Genomic DNA, 13,460 nt, shown 5'->3' on the forward strand with positions numbered 1-13,460 from the left:
GAAAAATAATCTATCTCGTCGTCGAGAGCAGGTTTAAGCATGAAATCAACTGCAAGGAACATGTGCCGGATTTCAGGACAGTTCATAGATGGCGGCAGCTGCACACAGGTAGCGGCCAGGTTCTTCAAGCGCCGACCGTGATGTCGCCTTTGATAAAATAATATTAATTGGTTTTTGTGGAAAGGAAATGGCGCAGTATCTGTCTCATATATCGTTGGGCACCTGAACCGCGCCGTTACGGAAGGAATAAAGGAGGGAATGAAAGAAGAAAAGAAGAAAGAGGTGCTGTAGAGGAAGTCTCCGGATAAAATTCGACCACCTGGGGATCTTCAACGTGCACTGACATCGCACAGAACACGGGCGCCGTAGCGTTTCGCCTCCATAAAAACGCAGTCGCCGCGGTCGGGTTCGAACCCGGGAACTCCGGATCAGTAGCCGATACCGCCTTTGCCCGCTTCTGCTCTTCGAACTAGGTGGCGCGCATGTACACTCCTGGCTGCTTTCGTGGACTGACAAGCCTCCGCCAACAGCCGCTTTTCTGGGCTGGAAAGCGCGCTGGCCTTCCCTCGCCGCTTTTGGCACCTTGCGTACCAGCGCGTTGGCTGCATCTTTTTCCTGTGCCGCAAAGCTCACTCATCGCCGAAAAGCAGCTCGAAACTTATCACTCGTCAACGAAAGCAGCTCACTCGCTGCTTTCGTTGTCTGACGCGGCACAGCGCTCGCCCGCTCTCACCGGCGCTCATTAGGTCACCTTAGCCGCCTTCTTTCCTTCGTGGGCAGCTACATCAAGGTGTTGTTCACAACATGGAGTAGTCTTTCGTTCTCTTTCCACATCTGGCTCCATTGCACGCACGTCTAAGGGCGCAGCGCGACCGGTGCCGGCCATTGGGAAGCGCACAACAATCGAGTGAAAGATATGGACGACGATGTTGAACACGTGCACTCTAAACACGAATACGCCTTATGTATGTAAAAGGGAAGTAAGCTATCCTCTAACGCATACTACCCCCCCCCCCCCCCCCCCCTATCTATAAAGGGGAGTGCGCTAGAGGATAGCTGACTACTTTTTTACTATTTTCTGTTGAGAGCGTGGTGCGAGAGGCTACCAGTTAGAACAGGTAGCTCGAGAGGCTGCGCCTAAGCCGAACGATCTCAGTCATCCGTAAACGGAGGTGATCCGATTGCGCCAGCGCTGGCTCAAATATTTGAGATGTTCGGCGCAGTAAAGTTTCTTTTTTTATTCCTGGTTACGATTCGGAAGGAAAATATCGAAATTCTTCAGAAGAGTTCGGCTTGATGTTCGGCTTGATGTTCGGCTTAATGATCGGCCACAAATCGCCTTGATGTTCGGCCTCATGTTCGCCGCAGTTTCCGGACGATGTTGCCCTGAGCTTGCCGAGAATGGGAGCCCAAAGTGTTTCACGTTTAGCGAAAACAACTACACGCATTTATTTCTAAATGTACTATCGGCGTCAAATGAAACCGAAACAGCGGAAAGCGTGGCGATAGGCCCGATTGAGGCCGCCTTTCTGTCGTTATCAGGGAGAGGCGCGAATTTCCGGTTCGCGATAGTTTACTTCTATTTTCCTTGGCGTTCGTTTTCTTGCTTTGCCACTGGAGCGCCACATTCATACTTACCACCGATTGCACCTTGCACAGCGCTTTGATTTTGCTTCCACCGATGCCATGTTATCAGCATCGGGTTGCGATGCGAACAGCGCAGGAGGCCGATCGGGAACGGTCGGTGTGCAACGTGACGTTATTAATCGCTTTCTTTTTTATGATAATGAGCACAACTTCAAAGTCACCAGAACAGCTCAAATACACTGGGATCCATCGTTCACGCGTCATTTTAAACTTGCAATGCCGAGTGCAAGCCCCGATGAAAGAGCACGAATCGTTGCTCTTTTCTGTCGTGGTGTGCCACAACGTGGGATTGTAGAGAAAACAGGTCGTGCACTGTCTACAATTAATAGAATTTTCAAGGCCTACCACGACGAGGGGCGGCTTGAAAACTTGCCTCGTGGGCACAGGCAGCGGGCTACAGGAAACGATGAAGACCTGCGTATTGTAGCCGCTGCAACAGATGCACCCAACATCACTGCTCGCGAGATTAAGGACACTTTCGAACTGTCTGCCAGCATGTCCACTATTAGGCGCCGTCTCTACGAGGCTGATCTGCGAAGCCGCGTACTGTCGCAGAAGCCGCTGGTCTCAGCAGCTAATCGAAACCCAAGACTCCTGTTTGCACAGAGCCATGCATCATGGCCTGCAGAGCACTGGCGCTGTGTGATTTTTTCTGATGAGTCTACGTTTTCGACTCGGTGGTGCCAGCGTCAGCGAATTTGGAGAGCCGAAAACACCAGGTGTGTCTTTCGTATAGCAAATACGCATGTTGAAACTGCCATACTTGATTTCGGCTTCCTTTAATGATACGGCTGAAATATCTCATATTGCGACGCGAAAAGTCCTTTTATTTATTGATTGATTTATTCATTTGTTTATTTATTTTTTTACTCATCTGAATTATCCTCAGGGCCAAAGGCATTACAGAGGGAGTGGCTAGAAAAAAGACAGGCATGAGTCGCTCATAGTTATAGAATATTAGCTAAAATAGTTTACAAGCTTAGGAATGTTTCCTAGATATATAATGTTAGTTAAGGCCCTGCAAAAAAGATAATGATCAACAGTGGAAGCAATTTATCCGGGAAGGTGGTTCCAGTCCTGTGAAGTACGCGGAATGAATGACTGCAGGCAGTTTCTCGTACGGTAAAAACCGATGCCAACTTTTTGTGCGTGATAAGTGCAGAGAGAGATAAATAAGGGGAGAATAAGAATGTCATTATGAACATGGAGCTGCAAAAATTTTATAAAACAACAGAGACCAGAACATTTACGACGGGAGGTGAGTGATAGGGGTGGCAATGACTGTTTTATTGGGGTTACGCTAACTAATCTATTATAGTTACGAAAAATAAAACAGACGCAACTGATTAGAGGTTGTAATGTTTTCACTGCTTGAGTCCTAGATGGATACGCCCTATTCAAGCTTTTGTGTGCTGCATCGATATTAGGCACCTGTGTGCACATTTTTTGTGCAGAGATATTACGTAGGTATTTTCGCCGTTTCTGGTGATGAAACATATCATTATTAAAGAAATTCTCCGTTTTTGTTTCTTTATTCAGGTTTGAGCCCTCTAATCTCCAACACGTTGCAAGCAGCGGCCGCTGCTCCGTGAGTGTGTGGGGAGCAGTGTCTAAAGATGGCCTTTGACCGCTGTTTCGTGTGGAAGGCAGATTTAATGCTGAAGCTTACTGCGACGTCATCGCGAGCATCATGGTGCCTTATGCACTCGACGGTCTATTCCCCGACGGTCCCATACACATGGCGAAATCAGTAACGTGCCTGCTGGAAGAGCTTGGAGTTATGGTGTTGGAGTGGCCTCCTCAAGGTGCAGACATGAACATCTGCGAAAATGTGTGGGGTGCCATAAAGAAGACACTTTCGCGGCTGCCACTCCAGTGCGGCTCCCGGGATTCTCTGTGGGCCGCTGTGCAAGAAGAGTGTGGGCGCCTACGCACTTCGGAGTTTGCGGCCCGGCTCTTCGAGAGCATTCCGCGACGAATGGCAGCTGTTGTGGCCGCTGGAGGTGATTTCAACAAGTATCAGAGTTTGAGAAGAGAGAACCTATTGGTTACGTGACTGAAAGATGCCAGTGCGCACGCGCAGGACGACTACACCTCTCGAGTAATGCTTCTAAAGTCTTGCTATTCTCCGATCCGCCTAACCGATACGGTGTCCCTATTCTAAAACTCCCTGTTTGTGCATCATGAGGCAGCTGCAGATTTCTCATTTAATGCACCTCAACACATATCGGCAAAGCTTTCATGGGTGTATCTCGTAAGTGTGGCGCTGCAGTTACTGTGAATAAAGTTTTCTTGTCTCCGCACGGAGAATGTGCAGATTTCAGAACATGTTTGGAATCACGTATAAATTCCCCCGAAGGTATCGCCTTTCCGCAATCATAAACGACAAAACCTGTTTTCTTGGACCGGTTGACCTTTATTTGTTCGCACCGCAACTAGACGTTGATAACATGGCAATGATTGGAACAAAAACAAAGCGCGATAAGGGAGCTATCAGCGCTCGCTTCACCCACGCGGGCGACAGCCTCTCTCGCCAGAGAAACCGCGCTACGGCAGTTGCGATCGGTGGCAAGTATGAATGTGGCGCTCGAGTGGCAAGGCAAGAGAACGAACGCCAAAGAAAAGAGAAGTAAACTATCGCGAAACGGAAATTCGCGCCTCTCGCTGATAACGACCGGCAGGCGGCCTCAATTGGGCCTATCGCCACGCTTTCAGCTCTTCGCGTTTTATTTGACGCCGATAGTACCCTAGAACCACCTACCAACATAGCAATAAACCACTCTTGCGGCTTTCTTAACAATGCTGATTATTTCCTGTTATTTCAAAGTTTTAGATGAGGTGCCTGAAATAAAAACTCCAGGAACTTGGGGCAATGTAAGGGCAATATATAAGAAGACATCAAAGAGCTCTGACTGCGTCCGTGCAGATGTCACGCCCACAGTTTTCCACGTTATCGAATGGTCACTATTATGTACTATCGCGGTCAAATGTTTACGGGACACGAGTACGAGGGAAAAAAACTATTTCAACGTAGTCACCTAAAATCAGCTCCCGAAATGTGTAAGTGTATGAGAGCACGTGCATGCCCTATGCACTGTTAACAATGCCAAGCGACCGCGTAGCTAGGTAGAGCTGCAATAAACCTTTTTCCGAGAACACACGTCCTGTAGTGTTTCGATCGCGATTGTAAATGCAATCAAGCGTGCACATGAAACCATATCAATCGTACAACGCGTGCAACGTTCTTTACCACTCAGCCTAACTATTATGCAAGGGTTTCCGCTTCGGAGTGTCTCTCATTCATCGTCAATAGCAGTTGAATGACGCACTGTCTTTGTTGAAGTCCATTCGTAATCACACACCCACAGGGCGCAAATTAAGCTGGCACTGAAAAGCTGAGCAACAGGGCTCGAATAAAACCTCTAGCCCTCACGACCAAGTGGCTCGCTACTTGGCCCTATAAAAGGCTGCGATGCAGCGCCTTATTCATCACGTAATGAGCCGCGCAGCGAGTCTCCACGCGTACGGGAAGATGCCAGGCAGACGTTGCGCCGCTTCTTAAGACAAAGGCGAGCTCATGCTACGCGCAGCACGCTCCGCAGCTTTCTTCACCTCTATATATATATTAAGTCCTTTTCTTCTTGCGTTCGCGCTCTCCTTTTGTGAGCGGGCGCTAATAAGCCTAAGGGAAGGAAGATAAGCTGTGCATGCGGTCTCCCGATGAAGTTAATAACGCAAGGAAATTAGGTGCGACGAACCGACCGCGGCCCGTTCGCGGGCTTACTTTCCTGCTGTACAGATGCAGGCTATATGAGCCCTCATTTGAAATTTGTAGTTGTTTGGCTGCGAGTCATAGTGTTCCTTTATGGTGCGCTGTCATGCCGAAGCGCAATAAAAACACATTGCCAGTAAGCTGTGAAAATGCGTAATTTAAAACAGGCACGCTCTACTTAAAAAGAAAGCTCGTTACTAATGGTTGGCTTTTCTTAATCTGGTAAAATAAAGTGCATGAAAAAGCATCACCCATAAAAATCAGTGCGAGGGACTATTAGAAGAGCAGGCCGCATATCGCTTCGTCTGCTGGAGCCGCTTTTGTTTAGGCATGCTTACAAATTGCTCACAAGGAGCTTCAAACGACGCGGTCGAAAAAAAAGTTTTTCCGGCCCGGTTTGTAATCAGTGCGTTTGTGCATATTAAACGACAGTGTTGCCCAAAAACGCCCCAGCCATGTTTCATTCCAGCTAATTGCTAGTTTAGACTTGCACGCTCGTTATAGCTAAGAGAGCCAGCAAGGTACTCTGGAAATATTTATGACCCCATGCTAGAGCGCCAGCCTGTACACACGCCGGACTTCATCTGTATTTATTCGCCTCAAAGGGAAACTTACAGACACGTTCCATTCGTACAGCGAACTGAACTAAACTTTCCTCCTCCCTTTCCTTTCCCCACTTGTATGGCCCTCTCAAGTGAAGGGTAGCCGAGGATCGCATAGTTAGCCCTGTCTTTCGGTTCTTGCGCCACTCCTCCTCTAGCTCACAGGGAAAGGAACGGGGAGGTTTTAATTAGTACATGCTACTCTAACGCCGAAGCTGTTTTCTACAAAGAAAGTCTCTCACAAAGCCACCATCGTAGAAAAGGCCGAATCATCACAGGGCGCCAACGTTTGTTTCCTACAGGTAACGCCAATTCCTGGTTTCACCAAGCACGCTTAGCTTTCTTCGCTTAATTAATTAGCTTGTGACTAGTGACACGGTGTCTCTTAGGCGAATAATCCGAGAAGAGTGCGAATGTCCGCAACATCTTGATTCACACGTCACTTACGCTGACAGTGCAGCATTTCGTGCTTTAAAATCGTTTAAGGCAATAATCAGGCCGTATATTCGGTAAGCTTTACACACTGAACGTGAATTAAAAGAAAAAACTTTTATTTCCCACACATAAGAATGCGCCGCCGCGGTGGCTGAGTTGTTATGGCGCTCGGCTGCTGGCCCGAAAGGCGCGGGTTCAATTCCCGGCGCGGCGGTCGAATTTCGATGGAGGCGAAATTCTAGAAGCCCGTGTACTGTGCGATGTCAGTGCACGTTAAAGAACCCCAGGTGGTCGAAATTCCTGGAGCGCTTCACTACGGCGTCCCTCATAGCCTGCGTCGCTTTGGGACGTTAAACCTCCATAAACCAAACCATACCACACATAAGAATGCAGTTCCCTTCCCATGCAGCAAACAAGCTGAAAGTGCAGACGCTATAATCACACGGCATCGACAAACCGGGCACGATACGGCTCTTATAGATGGGCTTTCGAGCCATCCTTACCCTCGCCTTCCTTCCTAGGTTGCGTCGCTTCACTCCGGCTCGGTAGATGACCAGCGGGCCTTTGCGGAGCCAGCGCTCTTCTTCACTGGGCCTTAGTGCTGTCCTTGAATAAAGTTTTTTCCTCCTCCTCCACTGCGAACCGCTGTTCCACAATAGAGTACGAAAAACTCACCGCGTACTCAAATAAAGCTCTAGCCTACATCGAGTGATGCCGAAGCAACGAAGCCCCGATGGGGAAGTGAGGCAAGCGAAGCTCTGAACTCTCCATCGACAAAGCGTTCTCATAAGACAGAGCACGCGTTATGGCGCAAGCCCTCGACGCAAGCTTGCGCTCCGTGGTGCCCACCTCACAACGGCACGCACCGTTAGACTGCGTCGGACAGGCCTCGTAACCGATCTTACGCCGCAGGCTTGGACGTCTCTGAAGCCGGGGTGAGCTCGGCGCAGGACGTGTCCAAGTTTCACCATCCTTGCACTTCCCCGCTCAATCTTTCCCGGGGCGCGGGATCTCGAGCTCACCAGCCACTGGCCCAGCCTCGAGGGCAGCCGGGAGCGCCGGCGACCGCTAAACAGCGGCAAAAGAGGGCTCCGGCCTGGACCAATCTGTCTTGGATAGTCGAAGCATGCCTGATGTGCGCTACCACCTCCTCTGCTTTTTCGTTCTATTTTTTTTCTCATCACAGCTTGCTTGCCTGCCTCCCCGACCGCCACTCGTTCCCCTTCTAACCCGCGATATATACTCAGCACCAAGTTCTCGGAGCCACAAACACTTCGCCGTTCCCCGAGGCGGCCCAAGCGTGAAACCAGGCGCGTCGCACGCAAACATACGGCAACCGTGGCACGCAGGAATCGCAACAAACGAGGTGGGAGCAGTAGCAAAGGAAAATCAAAAGGAAGTCAGCGAACAGAACACAACGCGTACGCACTTTCCCTTTCCACTGCGTTCCCCGCTCCCTCATCCCCCTTCCCCACCAACAAACCATCCTCCTTAGCCGCGCTGCTGTCGTCCTGCGACGACACGTGAAGGCTGAGAGGGATCAATAAAAACGGCTCATGGAGCCACCGACCCGAGCTCAAGAGAAGAGACGCGCGCGATCCAAATAAAAAAAAAGATAAAGAGAGGCGAACAGAAGAAGCGACCACTCCCGACCCACGCGCTGCAGCGGCGCCGGGCACCCCGAGCAGAGCCGCACTGGAGACATCGCGTGATGGGGCGATGAGGCAAAGCTCCGGGACGCGCAGGCGGCGGCGAAAGCCGATACGTTTCAGTTGAGTGGTTGCCCAGCAACCAGAGCGGGCCTCCTCTCGTTACCGCGTTATTCCCGCCATTGCACGCGTATCCTTTACCTCAACGACCAGCCGCTGCTGTGTTTCTGTTTTGCTCCCTCTCCTCTCCACAAACTCTCTCTCTTTCTTTTCCAATGCTTGTCATCCTCGCTTCGGCAGCGAGTTTGTTGCACATTTATGAGACTATAGATCATCTCTGTCCGAGTGTGCTTCTTCTTCTCTTTTCTTTTATGCTTATTGCTTCCTTTCAGCGAGATGTACCCGTTATACATCTTTCCTTTGCCCTTCTCCACTTACGCCAGCAGTCAGGCGGATGATGCGACTTTATGTCGACCGAAGCTGTAAGGCAAGGTGGACACATTTTTCAGGCTTCATATAGGTGCCTTCTTTGTCGTCGCCGACGCCGCGGGGTCAATAAATTTTTCCGCTCCTACCCACCCGAGCACACCGTCGCTCGTGTGTCTTTCTTTCTTCATTCTTTCCCGCTCCTCTTGTTTTGATCTTCGGCCTCCTTTTTTTTTAGTAAAGGGACCGGCTCCCTCCCTGACGGCCCCCGCGTCGAGAGGTAGAACTCGGCAGGAGCTCCTCTGTAGACAACCCTTATAAACGTCGCTCCTCGTCACATCCTCTGTACTGGCGCCTACTTCATTCCTTGCGTCGCCTGGCGTGCGCTGTTTCAGCGGAGCTCCCTTCGCATTCGTCAAGCTGTCGCTCTTATTCAATTCATTTTTCACGTCAGCCGGCCCGATGCTATGCGAGTTGAGTTGACAGCGACGGAAGTGATACTGAGACACAGGCGCTGCAGAAAGGCTCTTCCTCTCGCTGTTCTTTCTTTTTTTTTCTTTAATCTTTTCTCTCCAACGCGTCATCAGTATTCCTATTTTCTCTTGTGTTAGGCTACCACTTTGGCTCTTGACGGACGAATGTAGGCAGAAGCGCGCATACGAGTCGTTCCACTCGGGATGTCACCACTGCTTGAGTGGCGTCTGCCGCTTACTCAAGTGCGACTTTCCCTCCGGGGTTTTCTGTAAAACCCGAAATTCTTTGTGGTGCTACGTACCCCGCTTCACCTTTTCTTTTTCTAGAGCTAAGAATTCTTCGCTGACTTATCGATGTAGCAAGTGAATGAATGAATGAATGAATGAATGAATGAATGAATGAATGAATGAATGAATCAATCAATCAATCAATCAATTCTTGGTATAAAGAGTAAGTGTGCAAACATTATAGACACACACAGACGATGTTGACTCAGTGCATCTCTATGAGAGGCTTTCATGTCTGCGCATACTTTTGTTAATTGAAGCCATGTTGCAACTTGCCGAGCAAGAAGTACTGCTGAGAAAGAGAGATGGAGGACTGAAAACTCTCTACTTAAGCCGCCTTCTTGAGTGGTTGGCACTGTCGCCATCATCCATCGAATTAGAAGAGAGATCCCTTCTACAGGATGTGCGTCCGATCGAGAAGATGTTCTAGCCTTCTGTGTAATGCGAACTCTTGGGGAATGGGATGAAAAAGCTTCACAAGGGCCACAATGACAACGAGGTATATTTGCCGGTCAACAGTTTGGGCTACAGTTACCCCCGGAATTAAATTCCCGCGAAAATTTAAAGCGGACACTCATGCCCCATCCTGCGTGAAAGGCAGGACGAAGTACGTGCAGTTTGGAAGTAGGTTTAAAGCCCGGTCTCGCGCCTTATATGAGCTCTTCAGTCAAAGGTGACATTCTGTAAAGTGCAAGGGTAGTGACTAAATTATACAATGCGAAAAAAAGACGGCGCGGTTCAGGTGTCCAAAGATATATGAGACAGATACTGCGCCATTTCCTTTCCCCCCAAAAAAACAATTATTATTATTATTAAAAAAGACGATTTTGGGGGAAAGGAAATGGTGCAGTATCTGTCTCGCATATCTGCGGACGCCTGAGCCGCGCCGAAAGGGAAGGGATAAAGGAGGGAGTGAAAGAAGAAAGGAAAAAAAGAGGTGCTGTTGTGGAGGGTTTCGGAATAATTTCGACCACCTGGAAATCTGACTTACACTGACATCGCACAGCACACGGGTGCCTTAGCGTTTCGCCTCCATCGAAGCGAGGCCGCCGCGGTCGGCAGCCGTGTACCAATCCCCCCTACCACTCCAGGGGGGATTGGTACACGGCTGCAGTCATACACGAGGGAAAACAGGTGGACGGCCTCTCGTTCAGGGCGCCCAGCTTAACTCATGCGGAGGAGGTAGCGATCGCCCTCGCAGCCTCCCGTGCCGACTCTAAATTCACCCTCAAAGACTCTCGCGGAGCCTGTCGTAACTTTGAGTTTGGTTGGATCACTACACTTGCTCACCAAATTCTTCACCACAGTACTCGCGACTGTGATCCAACTCATTGCTCATTCATATGGTTCCCCGGCCACCAAAGGTATGCCAGGTAACGAAGCCGCCCATGAGGCAGCCCGCGCGCTCACTTACCGGGCACCAGGCGTTCCTTGGGAGGACATTGACCCAGATCATAGCCCTCTTCTTTCTTTTAAAGATATTACTGAACACTATAGTGCTCAACACCTGCTGGGTAAAGCTGGCAAACGAACTCTACTTAGGCTCTTTACAAACACCCTGCCGTGCCCGGCGGTTCTCAAGCATTTTGATTCTTCTTTTGACGGCCGCTACTCATTCTGTGGGCAGATGGCCGACACCTTTCACTTGGTTTGGGCATGCAGGCAAAATATTCATCTCTCCCCCATCACCCTTTCCCCTACACGAGAGGACAGGAAGGCGGCTCTGCTCGGCTGCCAGGAACTATCGGCCCAACAGGCCCTGGTTCGGCGGACCTGCGCAGCGGTCAGGACCAACGGGGTCCCGAAATGAGGGAGTCCGCCTTCTATTGTAAGGCGCGAGACCCACTAGGGGCCTCTCCCCGAACACCTCATAGATAGACATAGATAGATAAATAGATATATAGATATAGGTAGATAAATAAATGCTTTTCACCACCACCACCGGTCGAGTTCGAGCCCGAGTACTTCGGATCAGTAGCCGAGTGCGCTAACCACTGAGCCACTGCGGTGGACTAAAAAAATTGTGGCTCCAATTCACGCTGTGAAGGTGGTTTGACAATCGCATTTCCTTTCCAAACGCGTCTGTTCTGTGGCCCTTTAACAACATGGCCATCTATTAAACGCTTCACGTCTTCGCTAGCTTACGACTGCACGACTGCCACTCATAACGCAGGTACTGTATGTTATGAACACAAATACGGAGCTTTATGTGGTAACAATCAGTGCCAAAATTAACGACGCGTTACCGAGTGAAGCAACGTGGGACAAACACAGGTTTATAGTATAAGTGCGCTGTGCCACGAGGCTGTACTTCGATAGGCAAAGCGTTATCATTAGAATACAACTGTTTCACACAGTTAGAATCAAGCTGGGATGATGGTTTATTTTTTTATTTCTTCTTTCTTTCACTCTAACTTTTCGACAGGTGACAAAACTAACGAAACAAAACTTGCATGTTTTACGAGAAAATAGGTAATGAAGAAAAAAAACATGCAGATTTATTTAGTGGAAAGCCGCAAAATGGAGAAACACTGTAATGGTAAGAAATGATCCAAAACTAACATAAGAAAAAATTGTGAATGTATAGCGAAATATATAGAAAGTGCCTAAGGTTATAAGGAAACGACTGGTGAAATAACGCTCTTCGGACTCCAGCCCCTTTTATTAGCAAGCCATAATCCGAAGCATACGAGACAGCATCAGTGAGAACATAGAGCATAAGTAACAGCATATCAATTTTAGCTTTAGCTTAGTGCAAATAAGATATCAGGTTCTCATTGCCGCCTTCTCACGTTTCAAGCTCAACAGTATAAACAAGCTCCTGGATACTGTGCTCATAAAACTACGCGCCCCTATATTTCTTTTGTATTGATAATAAAATGAGAAGCTTTTAACGCACTCCTCACAATAGGAACAGGTTCAGCTTACAAAGGAGCACCTAAACGTGGGCCTCGCTCCTCTAATCAACATCGACGAAACCATAATTTTCCGAGAACACTCGCGTTCTTCGTAAAAATTAGCGTCACTCGGTCCAGGACTCCCCGTTCCCATAATTAGGCAAAAAAAAAAAATCATGGCCTGGAAAAATTGTAATGATGACCACTTTACTTTCACTTTTTGGTAATATTCTTTCTTTTTTTTTTTGTCTTTCGCATGTATGGCGCCTTTATGCGGCGCTGTTATTAAGGATAGAAGAAATGGGGGGAGGAGGGAGCGATTCAGAAATGCATTAATGCCATTACGCTCGGCCTTGTTCCTATATGTTCCTATATGTTCTGGGTTTACTCTCTTGTAACGTAATATGCATTATGAACAGCTCAGCGATACTGCTCTTGAAGCCGGCAGCGCAGACGCAGCAAAAAAAAAAAAAAAAAACGAGAATATGCGCTGATAACGAGAAGCCTCTCTATTAATAATTCGGCTGCCTGGGAAATCGGAGAGTCTTTATTGAGACCCTCTCTCTCTCATACTCTCTACCCCACCTTTATTTATGAGCGGCTTCTTTACTTCATGAAATCGCTCCCGAGTTGATCAGTCATATTTATCTCTAAATTATACGCTAAGCATTCCGGTACCTGTCCAGGCGAAGCCATGAACCAGCCGCAACGTTCGCTCTTTTGTCGGTTCGTTGAGTAAGTTGCTTGTTTTTTTTTTTATTGGCATGCGGCATGGAAGCCAAAAAAGAACTCCCGCACTCCCGAGATGGTTACCACAGTGCAACACAAGACTCGGCGACAGCGGTTTGCGCTGGTGAATATCATATCGCTTATTCGTTGTTTTTCTTCTCTTCTGGTAAAGTGCATGTGACGTTGCTATGCTGTAACTCGTGACGTCACTTTGTTTCGACAACTCAACGTGGCGCGTTGCTGTGGTCCACTGCAGTGATATCGGCCGTTGCTTGACGTCAGTGCATGCAGACCAATCACCGCGTCACGGTGTTACGCCAACGCCGCACAACCGGCCAACGTGTCTTTGACATCTATCGCTGTACAGTGAACGGTACATAGAAAGAGCGGGTATTTCCCACATGATAGTGAGCGCAAAATTTTGCGTCGAATGTGTCTGTATAAAGCACCGTTATCGGTTGGAAAATATAGGAGTAGTCTACGTACGCACAGCTTCTTAAACCCAAAAGCTGCCCTACTATGGCTGCAGACAGATATTCAAT

General features: G+C 48.7%; 1 protein-coding gene across 1 annotated transcript in view; it reads right to left on the minus strand.

The window, feature by feature from the left end:
- IA-2 (tyrosine phosphatase IA-2) overlaps positions 1 to 13,460 on the minus strand; it is a 528,690-nt gene that overhangs the window by 473,794 nt on the left and 41,436 nt on the right. The window lies entirely within an intron of this gene.

Source organism: Amblyomma americanum, chromosome 3 (assembly GCF_052857255.1).
Source record: "Amblyomma americanum isolate KBUSLIRL-KWMA chromosome 3, ASM5285725v1, whole genome shotgun sequence".
Taxonomy (NCBI): domain Eukaryota; kingdom Metazoa; phylum Arthropoda; class Arachnida; order Ixodida; family Ixodidae; genus Amblyomma; species Amblyomma americanum.